This window comes from Octodon degus, unplaced genomic scaffold (genome assembly GCF_000260255.1).
Source record: "Octodon degus isolate 3935 unplaced genomic scaffold, OctDeg1.0 scaffold00006, whole genome shotgun sequence".
Taxonomy (NCBI): domain Eukaryota; kingdom Metazoa; phylum Chordata; class Mammalia; order Rodentia; family Octodontidae; genus Octodon; species Octodon degus.
In genome coordinates, this window is record NW_004524582.1 from 25,757,967 (window position 1) to 25,779,074 (window position 21,108).

Below are 21,108 nucleotides of genomic sequence, written 5' to 3' on the forward strand. Positions count from 1 at the left end.
ATCCAAAAAAGACTGCTGTCTAGACATCAAAGATAATACTCAGGGAACTGAGAAATACATCCCAACTCTCACATGAGACTAGTTAGAAACACCACCTCCCCAGCAGAGTGCTCTGGAGTGTAAAGCAGAAGATCAATAGTTTCTCCTTTCTATATGGAAGGAGAAACTCGAATCTCCAAGATCAAGGAGTTTCTCCTTTCTATATGGAAGGAGAAACTCGAATAGGAAAATACAGACTGCTGAAAATAATCAGCAAAGGGAACTATACAAAAGACAAATTAGCAGGAAGGTCATCACAGGCATTGAAGCTGCCACCAGGATGACTGTCAAAACTCTGATGACTCCATTAAGATTCTAGAGGAGGGCCAGCAAGACAGCTCAGCAGTCAAAGCTCCTGCTTTGGCGAGTCCACTGACCAAATGGTTCCACCTTGTCCTGCATGCTGCGCTGGCCCTGCACCCCCTCCGTGTGCTGAGCAGGCAAATGAGTCCGGGCGTGGTGGTGCACAGTGTGTAATCCCAGCGCCAACAAGGAGGCTGAAAACTGGATTATCAGTACAAGTCCGAGCTGTGTAGTGAGACCCTGTACCAAATATATAAAATGGAAAAAAAAATTCCAGAATCTTCTCAGAAGTGGGAATAAGGAGCATTTTAAATCACTCATATAAAAAAAGTTCGTCAAACTCATCAAAACTAAGAAAAAAACAAAACAAAAAAACTGATAGAATATGCAAAAAAGAGGTAAACTGTATAGCTATTCAGTTACACATGGAAAAATGAACAAAAAGAAGCAAGAGGTGAATTTAGATATCCTGTCTGAGGTGCAATCCTGTCACAATAAGGGGACAACGTGAAGAGACCAAAACATTGAGGAGACTGACATGAAGATCTGAACATTCAAATAGAAGATTTCAATACTTACCTGGCAGAGACAGATACCATGATCACGAAGATGGTTTCCCTAGGGGGATCATCCATTGCACCCTGGATGTGCTGCCCCTGCGATTTCCCTAAATGTGGGAAACTCAACTGCATTATTTGTGGTAATGAGGGACTGCGTTCATGCTTCCCTATGTAAAAAAACAAAAACAAACAAACAAACAAAAAAGATTTCAGATTCATCACTAAATTGATGGCGGGCAACAAACTGGACACATATTGTGATAACCTGGGGCAGGAGGGCCAGAAGCTGATGTGTGCAGCTTTGAGTGTTTTTGTATAATCTAAGCAGTGGGTTGCTCCTGTATGCCAGAAGAAATGTGAAGCAAGTGCAGAGCATTCATACGGAGATGCAGAATTCCTTTCTACCTATCCACAGACTGTGAAGAATTTTGTTTGTTTTGTTTTTTGAGATAGGGTCTCACTGTACAGTTTGGGCTGGCTCTGTGCTCATTTTTGTAGCCCCCAGCTAGACTCACTCCTAGGGATCCTCCTGTCTCGACCTCCCAAGTGCTGAGATTACAGGGGTGCACCAACACACCTCATTATGGACTTTACTTCTAAGATGACTACACATTCCTAAAGCTGGAGAACTTCCTCACAACAATAATTTTTTAAATTCCTGTCCTGACCTAGTAAAGCAAGAAGAGTAGTCTCTGCACACCGGAAATTTGCATGAGAATGTCTGACTGATGCCTCCACATTAATCCGTCTCACTCTAACTCTCTAAATTCTTCTGTATGGTGCTTTAGGGATGCCATCATCCTCATTGTCACAGACACAAGAACCTGGCAGCCATTACTACTTTTCTCTGTGCAGTCACTAGGGCCTTTGCAGAGGGGTCTGGGTCTAAGGCATGAGATGCTGAGGTCAAAGGTGTGTGAATCCTAAGCTAGTCCACTGATTGGTTTGGCATGGCTCTGTGTTTAGATTCTAGGAATGATCTCCCTAGGTGTGAGGGCTACCTGTCCTAGGGGCATGTAGCTTGGATAGAATATAAGGAGCAGAAAGGGGGCTGCTGTTGTCACTTGCTGTTTGTTGTTTACTACTGTGTTGCTTTGCTGCCTTTCGCCTTGGACTCTTTCTCCTCTGCGATGCCCCTCTGCCATGTCACCTTGTCTTGCAGCTAGTCGATTATGGATTGGAACCTCTATAAATTGCAAGTCAAAATCAAAATATACTTTTCCTTCCTTAATTGTGGGTGTTGGATATTTTATCTCAGCAATAAGAAAAGGAACTAAGATATTCACCAGATTGCATTGATTTTATTCAATAAATACTTACTGATCCCCACTGCCTACTCTATTTCCACACAAGTGAACTCATTTAAGCTCTCATCATTATCTCTCTATGGCCTTCTAATCTGGCTTCCAATCTAGGCTGTCTTTTCCTCTACTATGTTACCTGCACCTGTGCAGGAGCTGTCATGCTAAAATCAAGCTGACTCCCACTTTTGTAGTAAATCCTTGAGTCTTTAATTCAGCATACAAAATCCCCTTTCATCTTCCCCTGGGCTAGTTTATGGCACAGTGATTAAGAATCAAAATTCTAGAATCAGGATGAAAATAGTCCAATGTTACCATATTATTACTTGTTCATTGTGTGACCTTGGCAATGTATTGAACTTCATAAAATCTATTTTTCTTATTTAAAATTGTTGCAGGCATCCAAGTTAGATAGAAATATTACAGGCAGTCAGACAGGGTCAGGCCCACAAGAAGACAAGATGGAAGACAAGGTGACTTTACAACTGGGAAGAGACAGACACCCCCAAATGGGCCACATCTCAAGACCAAGACAAAAAGAGGAAACACAGCTACATACTTCCCTAGGGATGGGCATCAGGGATTGATATTCTAAATAGGTATCAATCACCTTAAAAGAGCCCTATTGAGTCACTAGCCCAAGCCCAACAGGAAGAGACCTTGTCCCATATTCATGCCCACCTGCTACTTGACTTGCTTCCTCATTTGGTAATGAATTTAATCAATTTTACCTGAGAAATGGTGCTTATAATCTCATTGGTTGACCATAGTTTGTCCCATTCCACATACACCTAAGAGAGTTCTCATGTTCTCTACCACCTTCGACCTGCCTCACCACATGGTTTTACACTATAAAAGTCCCTGGAAGAGACAGCTTCCAGGGGAACAACCCACTCAGGTCCCCTCCTGTCCCTTTCTTGGACAGGAGCTGTCTTTCCCTCAATAAATATATTATGCTCATAACCTGTTTGTACCTAAAATTTATTCTTCAGTTTTGGAGAACATAAACTCGTGCAGGTCAGGTTGAGAGATCATTTTTCCCTATGTCATTTGGAGATTCCCTATATCATTTGTAGGTCATCCATTCTAGATCAGTTTTTCTTCCTGTATCAAAATGATAATTCTTCATATCTAATAAAATGTTGCATGGATTAAATGAATAATATATCAATGACAACAGTAACTACTAAACTTCTACCATCATTGCTATTATTTTTCTATCCCATATCTGCATGCATGTGCTTTGCCTACTCCACACCAAGGCTCATGGTCCAGTGTATGTAGTCCTCACTCTCCATGAAATATCATTTCACTTTTCTATCTATGAAGCTCCCCTCATTCTTCTTTTATTATACCTATTATTGAATACATATTACTTCCTAACTTTGTACTGAGCAACATGTCAGACCATGTATTTATGTGTTTATTTTTGTGATAAGATCTCACCACAGCTTGAAGTTACTCACAGTGAGCTCCCACCTGTGATCTTCCTGCTTCAGTCTCCAGCATGCAGGGATTATAGATATGTACTACTGTGCCCTGTTCAAACTTCTTGCAGCCCTTACTAAGGCAGTACTAACATCTATGATGCTGTAATACCTTCTGTTGTTCTTATAATTAATAGTGGTTAATTCATGATATGAAACTAATAATTCCACACTTGTATTTCCTTAGCAATTGTTCAGGCTAGTAACACACAGCACTGTTGAGAACTCTGTTTAAATATTAACCAACTGGACCATGCTCACATTACACATGTGCAGGGGTTTTATTCTATTATTTCCCTCCCTGAAGGAAGATTGACATTGCAGAGTAAAGTTAACTGGTTGGAAGAGAAATAACTGGAAGAAGAAACTAAAGGCAAGATTAGTGAGTAGGAGGTTACTGGTTAATTTGGACTATGCTCATTAAACAGTCAACATTAGGGGGTGGAACTGTGAACAAATAATAACCAATAGGGAAAAAGCTAAAGCAAACAATGGTTTTGCTACAGAATAAAAAAGAATAACTTATTTTGTTCCACAGTCTCTCTTCTTTACTTCACACTGCCTTCTCCTCCCATACATCCACTTTCTTTTTCCTCAATTCATAGTTCTACATACACTGACATCTTCATAAGCAAAAGACTGGGGCACATTTTACTGTTATAATTAATATGATGGCTTTATAAATCAACATGAAATGTGGCAAAGCACATTGAAAAGATGTGGGGGTAGAATTCCTGGTTGGTCATACTAATGTCAATGTTTATTAGTTATGTGACTCTTTGGTCTCCTAACTACCAGATGAGGTTGTATAATTGCTACTGTAAATTGCAAATTATCAACACGTGCAAATATGCTTGCAAAATTTATACAGAGCCCTACAAATGAGAAGTAGTACTTTTTATATTATCAGCGTATTGTGCAAGTTCCTACATAATGAGTTCAATTTTGTCTTGCTTCTAGGGAATGCAGTACTACTGTGCAGATTGCTTTATGTAATATGGTTGAAGTTTCTAGCACATTATTCAAACTTCAATAGTATTTGCCAAAGCACGGTAACTTAATTTGTTACAAAGTGATTTTTATTGAAATATGCAAGCAATATATATCTAGCTGAAGAAAGCATGCATATTTTCATTGTTTAAAATTTCAGTCAAAAAATAAAACAGCAAGGATGATTTTTTAATGTTACTTTTGGCAATGTGTCTTCTAACAGAATCATAAAGTCAATGGCCTCCCAAATTGTGCTACACTTTATGCCTAATCCTTGCCCTGTTAGGTGGAGTTCACATCAGGGTTTCAAAATAATGTATGGGGACCCCAAGGCAGATATAACTCAAAATAAAATGCTTTCAGTATTATTTTTGACACATTTTAAAAAATATTTCTTTTTTATCTCATATACGAAACTATTTTGTCATATCTCCCAACCAAAAATCATATGTGGGCCTGAGGAGACAGTTTGGCAGTCCAAGTACCTGCCTGGCAAGCACAAGATCCTTTTGATTCCTGGTACCACATGCCATGCTGGCCCAGTAACCCTAGGAAAATTGTGCTGGCCCCAAGACCATTGTGGTGGCACACGTCTATAATCCCAGCACCAGGGAGGCTGAGATAGGATGATCACTATGAATTTGAACTGTGTAGTGACACCTTGCATCAAATAAATAAATAAAATAAAAATTTAAAAAATCACATGTGATGGTTTAATATTAAATACCATTAGGTGATTAAGACAAGGTATGCAATCTCAGTTGCCTGCTACAAACTAACTGTAAAGTAAATGGCAAAGTGCCATATGAAAACATGCAGATAGGGGCCGGGGAGATGGCTCAGTGGAATAAGTGCTTCCCTGGCAAATGTAAGGGCTTGAGTTCAATCCCCAGTTCTGAAAAAAAAAAAAAAGCAGATATTTTCATTAATATATCATTTTTATTTTTTGTCTTTAAAATTAAAAAAAGTATCCAAACAGTATAGTGATATTCCAACTAATTTAATAGCATATGAAAATAGTTTTAAAATCTATGAGATGACAACTAGATATTTGATAGTGACATAACTGTGTATTATTATTACTATAACTATGACAATTTTAAGAGCTACATAAGGTGGGAGCCAGCCATCCTTTCCTAAGTACACTGTAGTGGTTGATATGTTGTGTCAACTTGGGAAGTTGAAGGCTTGGTTAGATTGGCTTGGTGATTCCACAGCCGGGGTGTGGAGGCCCTGCCCGGGGTGGGAGGGCCTGCCTAAGCGTGGCTCAGCATGAAAAGGTTATTAAGGGGAGTTATACAAGGACTCAGCGCACCACTTCCTTGGAGGATCTCTGGTCCTCACAGGCGGTGTGGAAGGAAGGGAGAGAAGCCTGATAGATGCTGCAGCTGCTGCCCTTTCCTCTACTCTTTGCTGTTTTCTGCAGCCATGAAATGCTGCCCTTCTGCTTTGTGCTACTCTGCCTTGGAGCCAGCTGAGTATGGACTGAAACCTCCACTAACTGTGGGCTAAGTAAACCTTTCCTTCCTCCGTTTTGGATGTCACATATTTTGTCCAGGGACGAGTAAAAAGTAACTGAGACATACGTGTAGGAATTACGCATCTCCTACTTCAAAGATGAAAGCTGCTTTGTTACATAGTCTGCAGGCAGTAACCAGAATATCAATATTTTTGTAGTAGGTCTTGAATCTCAGTTCCTATAAGGTGATGAACAGAGACCAGCTGACACGGGGCAGACAGTGAAGTTCATGACAGGAGAGGATGTAGAGAGTTGCGCACAGCCGCGCCCCAAAGATGGCTCTGGCTTCCGCTTCCCACCCGCTGCGGGTGAGTGCTCTATGCCAGTCAACAACTCCATATAAGGCTGGGACCAAGGCCCATGGTCTGCTTCCGCATACCTGGACCTATGGGCAGCGCTCACGTGGCACTCCGGGATAGGCTGCAAAAGGGGATATATGCCATAGGAAAGCCCCGGAAGAGAGAGAAGAGCTTGTAATTAGAGGTCCTGAATAAACTGCTGCAAGAAGAGCTGGTTGTTGCGTCTTCCTTGCTGGCGAGGTCGTGCGCAACAAGAGGACTCCAGAATCTAGGGAGAGCAGGTCTTTTCCAAGAGGCAGAAAGTATAGCTGCTTCTTGATAAAGAAAACAATATGCTTATTTTTTCCAAGCTGCAAGCACACACACCCTCTGCTCTGGAGGGAAATGGCATTTCTCTCTCCCGAGTCTGTGCAATATAAGGTGTTCTGCACACGGCGGTGGGGTTACATCTCAATAAGTTCATTTTAGGTTGAAAATATCAGGAGTCAAAAAATGCATTACTACACCTAACCTTCAAGACAGCTCAGCTCCTTGTATACACTGCAGAGCTACCTAAGGTGATTGTGTGGAGAACTAGGAGCAGTGGCTCGGTGCCACTGCCCAGAGAGGATGGCCCCATGTCCTGTACTCTTGGAGAAGACCAAAATCCAGAGTTCAAAGCAAGGTTTCACTGAATGCTTATCTCTTTGAACTTAGGTAAAGTTGAATTATTGGTCAAGGACTACCCATGCTAATATTCTTTCTTTTTCTATCTTAGTACAGGGTCTTACTACATATATGGGATTCATAGTGATCTGCCTGTGTTCAGCCTCCCAAGAGCTAGGATTACCGGCACATGCCACCATGCCCAGTCTGCCTAATCCCATGCTACTATTCTTGAATGAACTATCTGTGAAAAGTAAACAGGTGGAGCCCCACTCAGACACATGCAGAAATACTAGAGATCACTGGAGATGCTGTCTCTTCAGAGTGCATATGTTATTTTTCTTTAATTGCTGAGACAAGATACCTGACACCAGGAACTAAGAAAGGAAAGGTTTCTCTAGCTCACAATCTGTGGAGGTTTCAGTCCATACTTGGCTGGCTCCAGGGCAGAGTGGCACATGGAAGAGCGCAGGTGTGCAACACAGCAGAAAACACAAAAGCAGCAAGAGTACAAGGAGCAGAATAAGCCTCTTGTCCTCCCTCATATCATAAAGCGTGTGTGTGTGTGTGTGTGTGTGTGTGTGTGTGTGTGTGTGTAGGTCCCTTTGTACCCACAGATCTCCTGCCCTCCTCTCTCACAGGCTCAGGATATATCCAATGTAAGGGGCCCAGTCCCCTGCTGAGTCACGGAATTACCCTTCTGAACTTCCCAAGTTGACGCAATAAAGGACATCGGAGCAGGTAAGGGCATGTCCTCTTCAGCCCAAGATGTAGAACCACTACTTAGTTAAACTTCTAGGCCAAGTTGATACAATGTATCAACCACAACAGAACAACAACGTTTCTGGAATGCTGGAGCCCACTTACCTGAATTTGAAAATTGTTATGGGGGCACTTTTTTTGTCTTGAAAATTATTCTTATCAGATACTTACTTTACATTCTGAAGTCATGTATCTATCATAGTTGTCTAAATATCCTCAGGTATTGTTAGCACTAACAATCACTATCACGAAAGAGTTAGTATGAAGATGAAATAAATTAATACATGAAACACCTCCAGAACTGCGTATTCACTGTAAGCATTAAGAGATATCTCTGGAGTAGGATGAAATGTTGCAGAGCTCCAAGTATAACTTAACTAAAGAGAAATATAAATGATGGATGAAAGCAAGCAGAGAGCCACATCTCTTGTGCATTGGAAGAGGACCAGGAGATGGAAGGAAGAGAGGGGAGGAAGCAAAGAGACAGGAGAAAGAAGTAGGTGTGTCACCTGCCTATGCTGAGCACCCACAGCAAAAAGGCCTTGACGTATTGGAAATGTGCCCTGATAATTTTTTAAAATTAGAAAAGATGTCTTGCCTATTACAGAAAAATTATACACTTTTAATTGTTTCTTAATTTGAAACATCTTTTAATCACAAAATAGGTAACATGAAAAGGTTCTATTTTTCTCAGTGAAATTTATTCACATAGATTTAAGGTTAGATGATTCAATTTTTGAAAGTAAAATATACACATTTCACATCTCCCTTCAATAGATCCGTAACCTCTGTCTCTGTCTGTTGCCCTGTAGTAATTCCTGTGTATGTGTTACGTAATCTCCCCTCTTCTTCATAGACAACTGCAAGGTAGGTGGGGTCAGCACCACGGAATAAATCCAGGCTTGTGTGTCTCCTTAACTCTTTTGGAAGGTAGCAGTTAATGTTGAAGGCTTTCACTTTGATGAATTTTATATTCTAACATCTGTATCTGAGCAACTACATAGAAGACAGCAATGTGCAGTATGACAATCACTGTTGAATATCTTTCACCTTGTTTTTTTAAATGTATATTTGCGTGTCTTATTGAAAAGAACTAATGTTTAATCATTTGATCCATCTTGCATCTTTATACATGGTAATCTCAGTAACAAATTGGATGATATATAAATGTGTAGTGTAGCAATTGTTAATTTTCTATTCCTGCTTTGAAATATCATACCATTTTTATTTTATGTTGCTTTATTTTTGTCTTTGTCCTTGTTTTTAATTTTTTCCTCTTTAAAATAATGACTTAAAAAAAGTTCATGTACCTTTTTAACTACAAACTCTCTGCTAAGGTCATTAATCTTAACACCAGCGACCTTCTCTGTCCATTAGGCACGCCTGCTGTACAAAGCTTCTCACCTGTCTGGTGGTCTATTGTATTTCTGTGCATATATTTCTCTGACTTGCTTTTGAAGAATCTAGAATTGGAGACAACCAGGTGACTAGCATGATTTTGGAAGCCAACATCTCACTGTGTATCCTAAGGCAGACCCTTTTCTTCTACAGTATTATTCCTTTCTGCCTACTTATGGGACCAAAGTATCATTGTTTGACACACTGGAGATTCTACCTGCCTAAAGGCAATACTCTCTAATAATAATGATGCAACTCTTAATTATTGCCATTATTCAACTCTCTATTAATTATTCAAGCTCTTAGTTGAGTGCACTTTCTCCAGAATATTAAGTGTCTTAAATTACAAAACTCTACTCTCTGAACTGTAGGTCCAGTAAGTCCATGTGATAAAAAGAAAAAAAGAGAACAGATTTAGCTAAGCAGGAGTTTACCTCCTTCTGCAAGAATTGTTCAGCTCTTCTGCCGCAGGGTGTACATAGGCATTTTGAATGTCTCCTGTGAGATCAAACTAATAATTCAGGTAAAGAGAGTAAATGTTACTCTCCCAGATTACTTTAATCTCCTGTTCCAAATTTCAACCAACATTTCAGTTCAAGAAAAATAATGGTAAGAGAAGGTGATGCTACTTTTCCATTTCCATGTGGCAGATATTTTGATGGTGGATATAGTGACAGAAAGGGGGTTGATCATACCCAGTTCTAGTAGAAAATAGATGGAGTCAGGAAGTGCATCTGTGGCCTGAATCATTTGCCTGGAAGGCGCAGGCTGGATGCCATCCACGTGCAGGCTATCATTAGTTGCAAAGAGAAGTAGGTGAAAGTCTTCCACAAGGAATTTAAGGTGTAGTTCATGTTCAACTTATTTTCTTTTCATGTAACTTTTATTTCACTAAATTTATATGGTTATATCTGGTAACCTAAACAACTAATTTGAAGGTAACATTAGGCAATATAATCATTGTTGAATATCTATTGTTTTGCTTAGTGAAATTCTGTATCTTTCTATTTTTAACTGTTGTTTTATAACTCTTAAAACTAAAATAAAAGGCAATCTGGGGTTTCTGTCGAATAGAAAATCCAAAGAAGGCCTAAAATTAGATAATGAAGTAAGAACCCTAAATATTAATATACGTGGCGCTATCATCATAGCTAGAAAGGCATTTCTTTTTAACCTGAAAGAGCAATATGTGAAAGAGATAGAAGAGAAAACTGATGTTCTAACTATAAGAATATCATAGCTTAGGAAACATGTAAGTAAAATATAAAGAGGAGTGTAGAACATGGAGGTCAAAAGGAAACAGCTATTTAGAGGTCCTGGATCATGTCATTGGTAAAAGAAACCTGGAGTTTTTCTTAAATGTTGTATGTGTAATGGGAAGCAGGAGCCAAGAGATTATGGATGTCTTTAAGCCACGTGAAATGTATCTTGGGCAGTAAAACTCATTCTGGGCTCATTCCTCCGGGGGTGTCAGCTACCAGTGTGTTTCATGCTCTGGAAGAGGATTGGTTGATAGAACAAAAGGATGAAGGCTGCTCATAGATGGGCATTTGCAGGCACTCTTGATAGGCAAGGGAAGCAGCAGATACTAACGCGTTACCCTCAAGAAAGAAAAGGAGGCCATAAAGCTAGTTCTCACCCATCATGAAGTACAAAAGTCCTAGCTATGAGGTAACTTATGGTCAGCTCACTTATGGCAAGCAGAGAACATTGTGATTTTCCGCTCATTGATCAAAACTCATTAGAAGAAATACAATTAAATTTTCAACTCCTATAGTCATGAAACATGGACACACTGTTCCATGAAACAAAGGCAGGAAAGGGATTAGCAATTGTAGAACTTTTCCAATATAGAAAGTATTAAGGATACTTTGAGTTTTTTAATTTTTATCTTGAGAAGGCAAGAGACAGAGTGACACAGACAGACAGAGACACAGAGAGGCAGAGACAGAGAGAGACACAGAGATAGTGACAGAGATATAGATAGATAGATAGATAGATAGATAGATGATAGATAGATAGATAGATAGATAGATAGATAGATAGATGGATAGAGAGAGAGATTTCTGTTTTTTATTGAATCAGAAACATCACTAGGATTTTCAGACATAACTCCTCCTTCCCAAAATAGGAGTGAAATCCAAGGGCACATGCTCTCAGTTTATTTGCTATAATGAGACACTTACTGTCAGAGTCCAACTCTGTGATTGTGGGTGATGCTGCGGAGACCAAGCCTGCTGAGCTGCCATGCCTGGACACAGGGAGCAGCGCTGCACTCCACACAGGGCGATGTCACTCTGTCACTCTGCATGGCTCTGTCTCGCTTCTTTTTCCAAGACACTGCCTGGTTGTCATTAGCCATTTCCACCTTTAATTAATGGCTGCAGTCCGCCCCCCCATCCACATCCCTTTTTATCTTTCCAGCTAAATTGAATTCTGAGGTTAGACAGTCAACTCTTCTCACTGGGAACCTGTGAGGGACTCCCAGTCCCACAAGCTTTGGAGCTTTGGCTTGCTCCTTGTTCTCTGCTGTCCTCCATGAGGGGATTTATTAAAATCCTGACAGTCCATTTCCCTTCTTTTTCACAATAAATATTGACCAAAACAGAATTTACAGTGTGTTTTCTTACACTTCAAATAGGGTTAACTAGAACTATTATTGCTGGCCGAAACTTAGGATCTCATGGAGGTATGCAATGTCCATTCTAAATATCTGCCAACCCTTAGGTATCCCCAGGGCTTAAGGAACAGTCCCTCTGAAAGACACGAAGTCTGCCCTGACAGGAGCGCTCCTCAGTGGTCCAGACGAGCTGACTCTCACACTTTTGCCACCTCTATGCTCCAAGGTGGCTGAACTCTCCAGATCTTCTGAGGACCCACTGCTCTGATTTCCAGTGGGAAATGCACCTCTGGGTGCAAACGTTATCAGCCCTGAATACTCCCATTGGTTTCTTCTCACCCTCTGGAGCAGGAACTCTGGTATAAATGCCAACTCTGAGACAGTGCCATTTCTTTGTGACTCCGGTGCTTGCTGTATTCTGAGTCACTTTCCTCTAATGAAAGCAGGTGTTTTACACTTATTCCAGGTGAGTATCAACATAACTTATACACTAAGGCCCCCATGGGAAGACCATTTCTGACATTATTAAGGAGAAGCTAGGAACAGTTTAGCACCTCTTTTAACAGTGGGTTCACCTGAGCTCCCTTAACTCTGTAGCCCCAGGGAGGCCTAAAGAGAGAGCAGTAGGCAAGCAAAGGCATCAGCTCAAGCAAGAGCTTGAGTATTAGACAAAGAACAGAGGGCAAGAAAAAAAATCTAGGAAACATGACAGGGGCAAAGCCATAAATTTATACGTACAAGATGGGTGAGGCAAAGATCCTGAAAATCTTCAACAGGCTTTTGAATCTAGCAGTTAATTGGAAGGATTTTCACTCTCACTAACTATATGTGCTGATAGCTATGAACTAAGCAACTGCACTGAAGATAGCGATGTGTAATAATAGGGTCATGCTTGGAATGCCTGTCATTCTGGTTCTAAACACACACTGCTTCTCATGACATACCAATTACTGCCACAGTGCCTCTCAAGTAAATGTTTGTTTTTTTTTTTAAGGGTAATAAATGAAACTAGAGACAAGAAAAAAATATGTCACAGGACATATGCTACAATGCTGTATAGGGTTACATTTCTAAACTTCTGTGTAAGAATATGTAATCGTTTATTCCTATTTTTAAAAAACATTATTCTATACTTTTAACTTTTTAAAATATTTTTTAGGGACTTAAAGGTTAATATATCATTATTTGATTGAAAATACCTGTTCTATGTTATGCCTAAGATGTTTGATATTCAGACAGATAGTGAGATTAAGCTCAACTGCCTATGTTGTAGGGTAATAACAATAAGCTTCTGTTCTGGAGGGCTAACAACCTAAGTTTGCAGACCAAAAATTAGAGAAAAAGAAGGGCTGCAAGGACAGCCAACATTTTGGCCCTAGCCTTTCAAGGTCAGTGAGGACTCAGGACATAAGACAACCTGTACTACAACATCCTGTAACTCAGTTGTGTCCCAAATTTTCTGATCAAGGAGATTATGGGGCCACAGAAGAAAGTGATCAAGGATGCAGAGTGTGCCTAAGGAGAGTCACCTGGAGAGAAAACATTCTCTCAGTCTTTCACCGAGAGCAAATTGGTCAAGCAATGGCCATGACTCATCCAGAAGGCTGACACTGACAAAGGATCTACAAACTGCAATACAGGGTTTCAGGATAAATCCTGAGGGGATTTGACTGACCTTATCAGATACAAAAGCTACATTTCTTGTTATATAGGTCTTGCTTTATTTTGTTCTTAACCATCCAGCAGAAAAGTATAAAAGCAAAGTATAAAAAGAAAGCCATATTAATATGCTGAACTTTAAAAGGCTCAAGTCAACAACTTCTGTCATTGCTGGTCCTATGGAAAACCCACTACTAATATGAACTACTGGACTATATTGGAATATTTTGCTGAATTCACTCACCTCTGATATGTAAATGACAATGGATACCTTTCTCTGACAAAACTGAACAAGAAAGGGGATACAAATAACAACCATTTTGTATCTGTATATTCAAAATTGTTACAATACATATACAGCTACATTCTCTTAATTCAATGAATAGAAAGATTTGTTCTAATAGTGTTTATGGGCATGATATCAGTCTGAATTTTGTACAATGAATGACAAGAATATGCAATGTATTAAATATTGAAACTGTCCTACTAATCAGTTATGAAACTGTCTCCTTGCTATTTGTTTCTCAATGAAATTATTTAAAAAATAAATGAAAACAAACAAAAATAATAAATAAAAATAAATTTCTTACTAGGGCAGGCCAAACAGCCCAGTGGATTAAATCATCTGCAAGCAGGTGCAGGTACTGGGTCTCCATGCCCAGGCCTGCCATGCCAGCCCCACCCCTGGGGCACACTGAGATGGAGACTGACACTGCACATGGTGGCTCATGCCTGTAATCCTAGCTCTTGTGAGGGTGTAAACAGGAGGATCACTGTGAATCAATCTAGTAGTGAGACCCTGAACAGCCTGTAGACCCTTCCCTAAAAAAACCCAAAAATAAATAAATAAATAAGTAACAAAATAATTTCTTACTAAGAACTTAATTAAATAACTGATACAATTAAAAAAAAAAACAAAGAAATTGTGAAAGACATGAAAGAACTCACAATGGGGAGAAACCCTATGTATGTAAGCAATATGGGAAAACTTTTAGTACACAAGATTATTGTATAATACATGAAAGTTTGCACATGGCTCGGAAACCATATGTATGTAAGATATATGTGAAGGCTTTTTATAAGCAAAGTTATTATAAAACAAAAACAATGAAAAATAAATTGTGGGCATCAGAAAAAAAAAAAGAACAAGGGTATCTGCTCTTAAGCTTTCTCTGTTTCCATTAGCAAACTATTTACCAAGCTTCTTCAAGTTTGGAGAGTAACTTCTCACAGAGTTATCTAACATGAATTTTCTACAGCTAGCCCTAGGTGGGACTCAGGAATCTGAGGCTACACAGGTACCTTAGAACTTCCCAGACATAAAGCACCTTCAAGCAGGCGCAGGGTCCGGGGATTTCAATACCCAAGCCTGCTGTGCTGGCCCTACCCCAGGGGCATGCTAAGAAGGCAATCCAGACTGGACATAGTGGTGCACGCCTGTAACCCCAGCTCTTGGGAGGCTGTAAACAGGTGGATCACTATGAGTCTGATCTAGTAGTGAGACCTTGAACACACTGTAGACTCTTTCCCAAAACTACAAAAAAGAAAAAACAACTTCCCAGACAATCACAAACATCTGGGTCACCTCAGGACAAGACCAGGTAAACACACAAGTTTGCATAGTTCCCTCAAATTTAACAACAGAAATAAAAGAAAACAATACAACAATTGTATTGGACATGATTTCCAACAAGTAATTTATATTTCAAAGGAGACTATTTGCTCTTTGAAATTAGGCAAAAATTAAGGGGAAGATGTACCCTCACTTGCATAAAATGAATTGTAGTCGACTGTGATGTATTTTCTTCTGTGTGTGTGTGTGTGTGTGTGTGTGTGTATGTGTTGTCTTCTGATCATATCTCAAAGGAATTTGAAGTTTTGTGTCATGAGGCAAATTTGTGTGTAAATGTGGCAATTATTTGCATCTGAAATTTCAGAAAAGACATAGTATCTAGCACCCTTTGTTTTCTTGAATAGCTATAATTTTCGGTAATAGTTCTGCTTGGTAAAGAGAAATTTATCTTTTCCTTGTTCTTACATCTGGGTCTTTATTATATTACTTATACTAGTATATATATATATATATATATATATATATATATGCATAGATATATCAAACCTATAAAATAATATACAATGAATGACCTTCTTACGTCTTTCAGGATAATACTTACCAGATTGCTAAATAATAGCATGTTCCTCCACCAGAGGAACATTGGCATGCACGTGAAGAAATGAATGAAGGGTTTATTTTGAACTCAGTTAATGAGCATAGACTTGCAAGCCAGAAAGAATATCAAAATGACTTTTGCATGTATAAAATATATATTATTTTCTTTGCTGTCAAACATTGAGAAATGCAGACTCTTTGTTTTTATTTTTCTTAGTGTCCTGAAAGATTTTGTTTACAGGTGTTTGGTCTTCGGTGTCACTCTCACAGAGAAAGTCGTGGTTAAAGATTTGAGAATGTATTAAAATAGTGAAAGGATGAGTAAGAATGTTTTATGATTTATTATGATGTGACTGTTGGCAACACACTAAAAAAGGAAATAAAATTCTGCACTGACTATAACAGTACATAAACATTTTTATAGATGTAGCTCAATAAAATTCTTCACATCTGTAATGTTGCCAAATAATTCTAAGATACACTGAGAAGCTACAGAGCTGAATAAACTGCACCCTTTCTACAGCATACAGTGAAAACAAGGAATGGTTAATTAAACAATGAAATTGTGGGTTTCAGCAAAGAAGTGCATTCTGTAGTTATCAATATTTTATAAAACAAATAATTATTTCTCTTTTCAGACCATTGAATGATTATTTGCTATGACCTATACATGTTTGTAAAGAAGAACATATCATGTTATTTGGAAGTAGCAACTTTGTGAATCCAACTCTTTAAACCTAATGTAGGACTTAACTATGTACATTATTTATTTACCTTCGCAGATCTAGACTAGGAAATGATTCTTGATTCTCAATTCTGCTACTCTCCATCATTTCAGATGTGTCCCCCAGATTGGATATCATATCTTTCTGACTTCTGCAATGGCATAGGTAAAAGAGTTTAATACAATGGATAGAACTGAAGAAAACTCCACGTGGTGATTCACCAAGGTTCCCTTCCTCCTGGAGTTTCATTAATACAATTATTCCTTCACTCACTTGCTCTTTGCTGATAAAAAGCTAAGTCAGAAGCATTTTGTCATTCTGCTAGCTGTGGTTAAAGAGAGGTGTTTAAGACATAATTTCACCTCAAACTGCTCATAAGCTGCTTGGGAAGGTATATATTTCAGTCAGCAAAAGCTATAAAGGTTTACTGTGGGTTTTAGAGTATGTGCAAATGCTCAAGGAAGCTCAGGTGCAAGGTCAGGTCCACTAGATCATAGACAAGAGTTGGCAGGGGCCGAGAGGTGATTCTTGAGCTCAAGTTTTAAAAATTCTTCATAGGAATTTAAGGTGATAAAAGATGCAGTGGGATAGTGATAAATAATTTCAAATGGTGCTTCAATGTGGAAAACTAGAAATCGCAAATGAGAATGGAATTTGTAGGCACCAGACAGGACGCGAGCAGGTGTTGTGGTAGCCTAGGGCGTGGAGCTGTGGAAGATGGGGCCGGAAGTATGGAAGGCGGGGCCGGAAGTATGGAAGGCGGGGCCGGAAGTGAGGATGAAGCTCACACAGGTCCAAGAGGCCAAGCCAGCTGTGTGGGCTTCACTTACAAACATGAAGAAAATGTTATTTTAAGGAAGTGTATATCATATGCTTGACTCTTCGTGAAGAAGTTCTAGTTCAGGGGTTTGAAGGAGAGAGGAAGGAAACAAACATGGATTATACTTCAGTTACTGCAGAGTGAGACGCAAGACGGCACCAGCTCTCCCTGATTTAATTCCTCACATGATTTTCCAGCTTTTCTTTAAGTTCAGGAAAGGCCTGTCAAAACCAGCTTAAAATTGAAGTTCGCTTTTTCTAATGCGTTCTCTTGGCCTACTTTCTTCCAGTGCCAACCAAAATGCCATGACACACAAATGATGTGCTAGTTGAGGCTTTAGGGTTATTTCTGAACAGCTAATTTGAAGAGAACAATATGTAATATAGCAACCATTGCGGTACTTCCATCATTTTGTTTAGTGACATGCTATATAGTTTCTAAAGTTTTATTCTAAACTATATTTTATTCTCTTAAAAAATGAAAAAGACTAAATAAATAATCTGCTAGGGTTGGAAGCAAAGGCATCATTTGTTTCTCTCTTGAAATACAAATACCAGGGAAACTCCACAGACATCTACTGAAATGCAGGTAAAACTAGCTGAAAAAAATTAGGAATTTGGGAACTTCTTATTTCTTGCTTCTTTAAATGTTGTCTTTGTCAGATCATAATATACTTGGGTTATGCTAATTTAAATATTTACACAGATGTTTCCCTCCCTGAAGTGTATTTTTGCATAGATGACAACAAAATAATGAGATAGATTTTACAAACCATTTCAATACCCTTGACAATATATCTCCCTAAATCAATCAGGTCATGCATTTAAAAATCCAAGAGGTAAAATTGTTTTGGAATGCACACTATATATATATATATATATATATATATATATATATATATATTGCATGTACATCTACATAGTCTGTAAAAATGTATACACAATACAGAGTTCAGGTAAAGAAAAGCTTATGTAAACACTTTAATGTTTTTATGTATAGGAGACCCTAAAGATGTCATATTGCACATATCACAGAAAACCGACTATCCTGCCAACATTTAGAGGAAAAATTCAGAATGCACAAGTAGCATTTTTTTTTCAGAACCAGCATTTGAATTCAGGCTCTCGCACTTGCCACGTAAGTGCTTATTCCACTGAGCCATCTCCCTGGCCCTAGGCAGCAATTTTAATTGTTACTTTGATCAAGGAAGTAATTGTAGAGGCCAAAGGTAACTTGTATTAGTCTCATGATAAAGTGACATATGCTTTACATATGTATATGTATAAAAAATATACATACTAATATATGCATATACATACTCAAGTAAGTGTCCATATGCCTATACATGTATATGCTAATCTGATACTTAGAGTTTTGCTTCCATTTAACAGAATGGCACATTTTCCCCTTGTGACTATTTTAGTTAAAGGGTCCAGCAAGATACCAATATTTTAAATTTTCAAATGCATAAACTGAGCTTGAGAGTTCTTTGCTCTAAACAAGAGAAGAGCTGTGACACTGAATATTTGCTGTTAGTCACTGGGCCAGATTCTTCCCACACATTGTGTCACTTCAGGACCTCGAGGGACTTTTGCACAATTAAAGCCTAGCAAGTCTGATGCTCTTTGCCTGGGAGCACACAGTCAGAATTTTGTGTCAGGTGCTGGTCCTGCTGTCCCTGGAGCACGCAGCCATTCCCCAGCTGAGCTGCCTCACGCACAGGTAATATGCATGCAGCCAGGGGTGGGGTCACATATTTGGGTCTAGGGGCTTCTTTCTCGTGCCTCACACCACACAATATTATTCTGTGCTAGATCTGTGGATAGTGGAAGCTATTCACAGGCTAACCATGTCTCATGTAAGGATTTGTAAATGTCTGTAATTTATCTAATCCTATGGATGTTTGTTTTAGCTTTTAAACTTAAATATTATTGTAGTATTGTAATCACACTGAAAATGAATACATATTCAAACACTGACTGTCCAAACACATTTTCTCATATTGAACACACCCACATGCAGTCAACAGAACATGGTCGGGAACCTAGAAAGTCTCTTTTGTGTTCTTATTGCCTTCTCCCCCTCTCAGGAGGTGCCATACACACTCTCCACCTTCTAACAGTGGAGATGCAATTTGCAGTTTTGTATGTCATAATTGGAATCATCTTTCTGTGCTGAGTTGTACGGACACTGGTGCACCAGCATGCAGTCGATGATCCTGAAGTGTGTCTGCCTCTGGGAATCATGGGATACAGAGCAATGACTCCATGGCCCAGGGCACTTGAATCTGTTGCCAGTTCTTCATGGCTCCTTGTCCAGTGGTGGGGAAGCTGCAGCCTTGGTGTGGCATCTTCACTTGCTTCAGGCTCTGAAGGCTTCCAGGCTACGCCTTCAATGCAGTAGGCTGGGCCGGCAGCCCACGGATCCCTGACTTTTCTCCTCCAGCTCCAAAAGATATTTGTGACACTAATCTTACTAATTCATTACTTTTCACTCAAGCTACTTAGACTGACCATTGTTTCCTTGCTTGAGATCTAATACCTACTGCGTTGTTTGGATTTTCCCGTTCACTAAACTCATGATTGCACATCACTACCACCCCACAGAAGGAGCTTCGTGGTTCTCAGTTCCTCTTTTGTGTCCCTTCTGCCCTCCACAGGCCACACATTCAAGGGACACCATGAGGGAGGCACCAGCGAGACCCTCCTCAGATGCTGAACTTAATCGTGGACTTCTCAACATCAAGAACTGTGTGAAATTCATTCCTTTTGTTTATCAGTTGCCTAATATGAGGTGTTTTATTTTAGTAGCACATGTGAGCTAAGGCACTCAGTGTATATATCTATGAAAGAATATAAAGACTCGTGATTTGTAAAGAGAGTGAAAGGCAAATGCAGTCATTAATATGTTTAACAGTTCAATAAATATTAATACTGTTTCTTCTTTTGACTCTATTTTAGAAAGCTGTGAATGTGCATGATACATTTGAGAAATCTTATTTAAATGGAAAAGTAAATTTTAAGTTGAATTAAAGAGGAATATTTTATTTGAAACTTCAGCTGATATGATAGGTTGTGTTCCCTACAAAGTTGCATAGTAGTGGAAGAATATAGCATAATTAATCGTAATTGCATTTTCATATTATCATTCGGAATAAATTGACTCTGTTGATTAATGTAATATGCTGATTTGAGGGACTTAATTTGATGATTTAAGGGACTTAATTTGATAGTATGTCTAAAGAAGGCAAAATTTGAGGCATCCCAGGAGTTTTAGGATCTCAAGTCTTATTCGCACCTAATGAATTCATCACCCCTTGTAATCAGAAAGTGTGGGGCACTGTTTGAAGTTCTGAGTCTGGAGATAATGGAGTTAATAGGGTTACAGAAGTAACTACACTCTGACCATACAGATGAAAATTAAACAATAACTCAAGAACTTCCACACTGCGCAAATTCCTTCCTTGCATAAAATTGCATTTGGTACATTTTATTTTAAAAGTGTGCAGGACAGTAATGGACAGAAATTTCATCTTATTTTAGCTTAAAAAATCATTTTTCTAGTATTTTCATGTTTTTTCTGACATAGTTGTTAATATAAATTAGAATCTGCGAGCTTCCCCAAAGAATCATATTTACTGAGGAATACAGGATATTGCAATGAGAATATGTGTATAGCAAATTATGACAGCATTTAAATAATGGTGACAAGAAGAAGTATCTAATAGCAGAACGATGATTGTGTAAGATATTTGGAAGCAGTTTTTCTCAGGCACAAGGTCTAATAAAAAGGGTGGCAGCAGTGTCAGTTT

At 39.0% G+C, this 21,108-nt stretch overlaps 1 non-coding gene across 1 annotated transcript; it reads left to right on the top strand.

Moving 5' to 3' along the window:
* The first annotated feature begins 913 nt into the window (after window positions 1-913).
* On the top strand, window positions 914-1,073 carry LOC111812462. Its single transcript, XR_002817965.1, has one exon. It is a non-coding gene; the product is annotated as a U1 spliceosomal RNA (small nuclear RNA).
* Window positions 1,074-21,108: the final 20,035 nt, after the last annotated feature.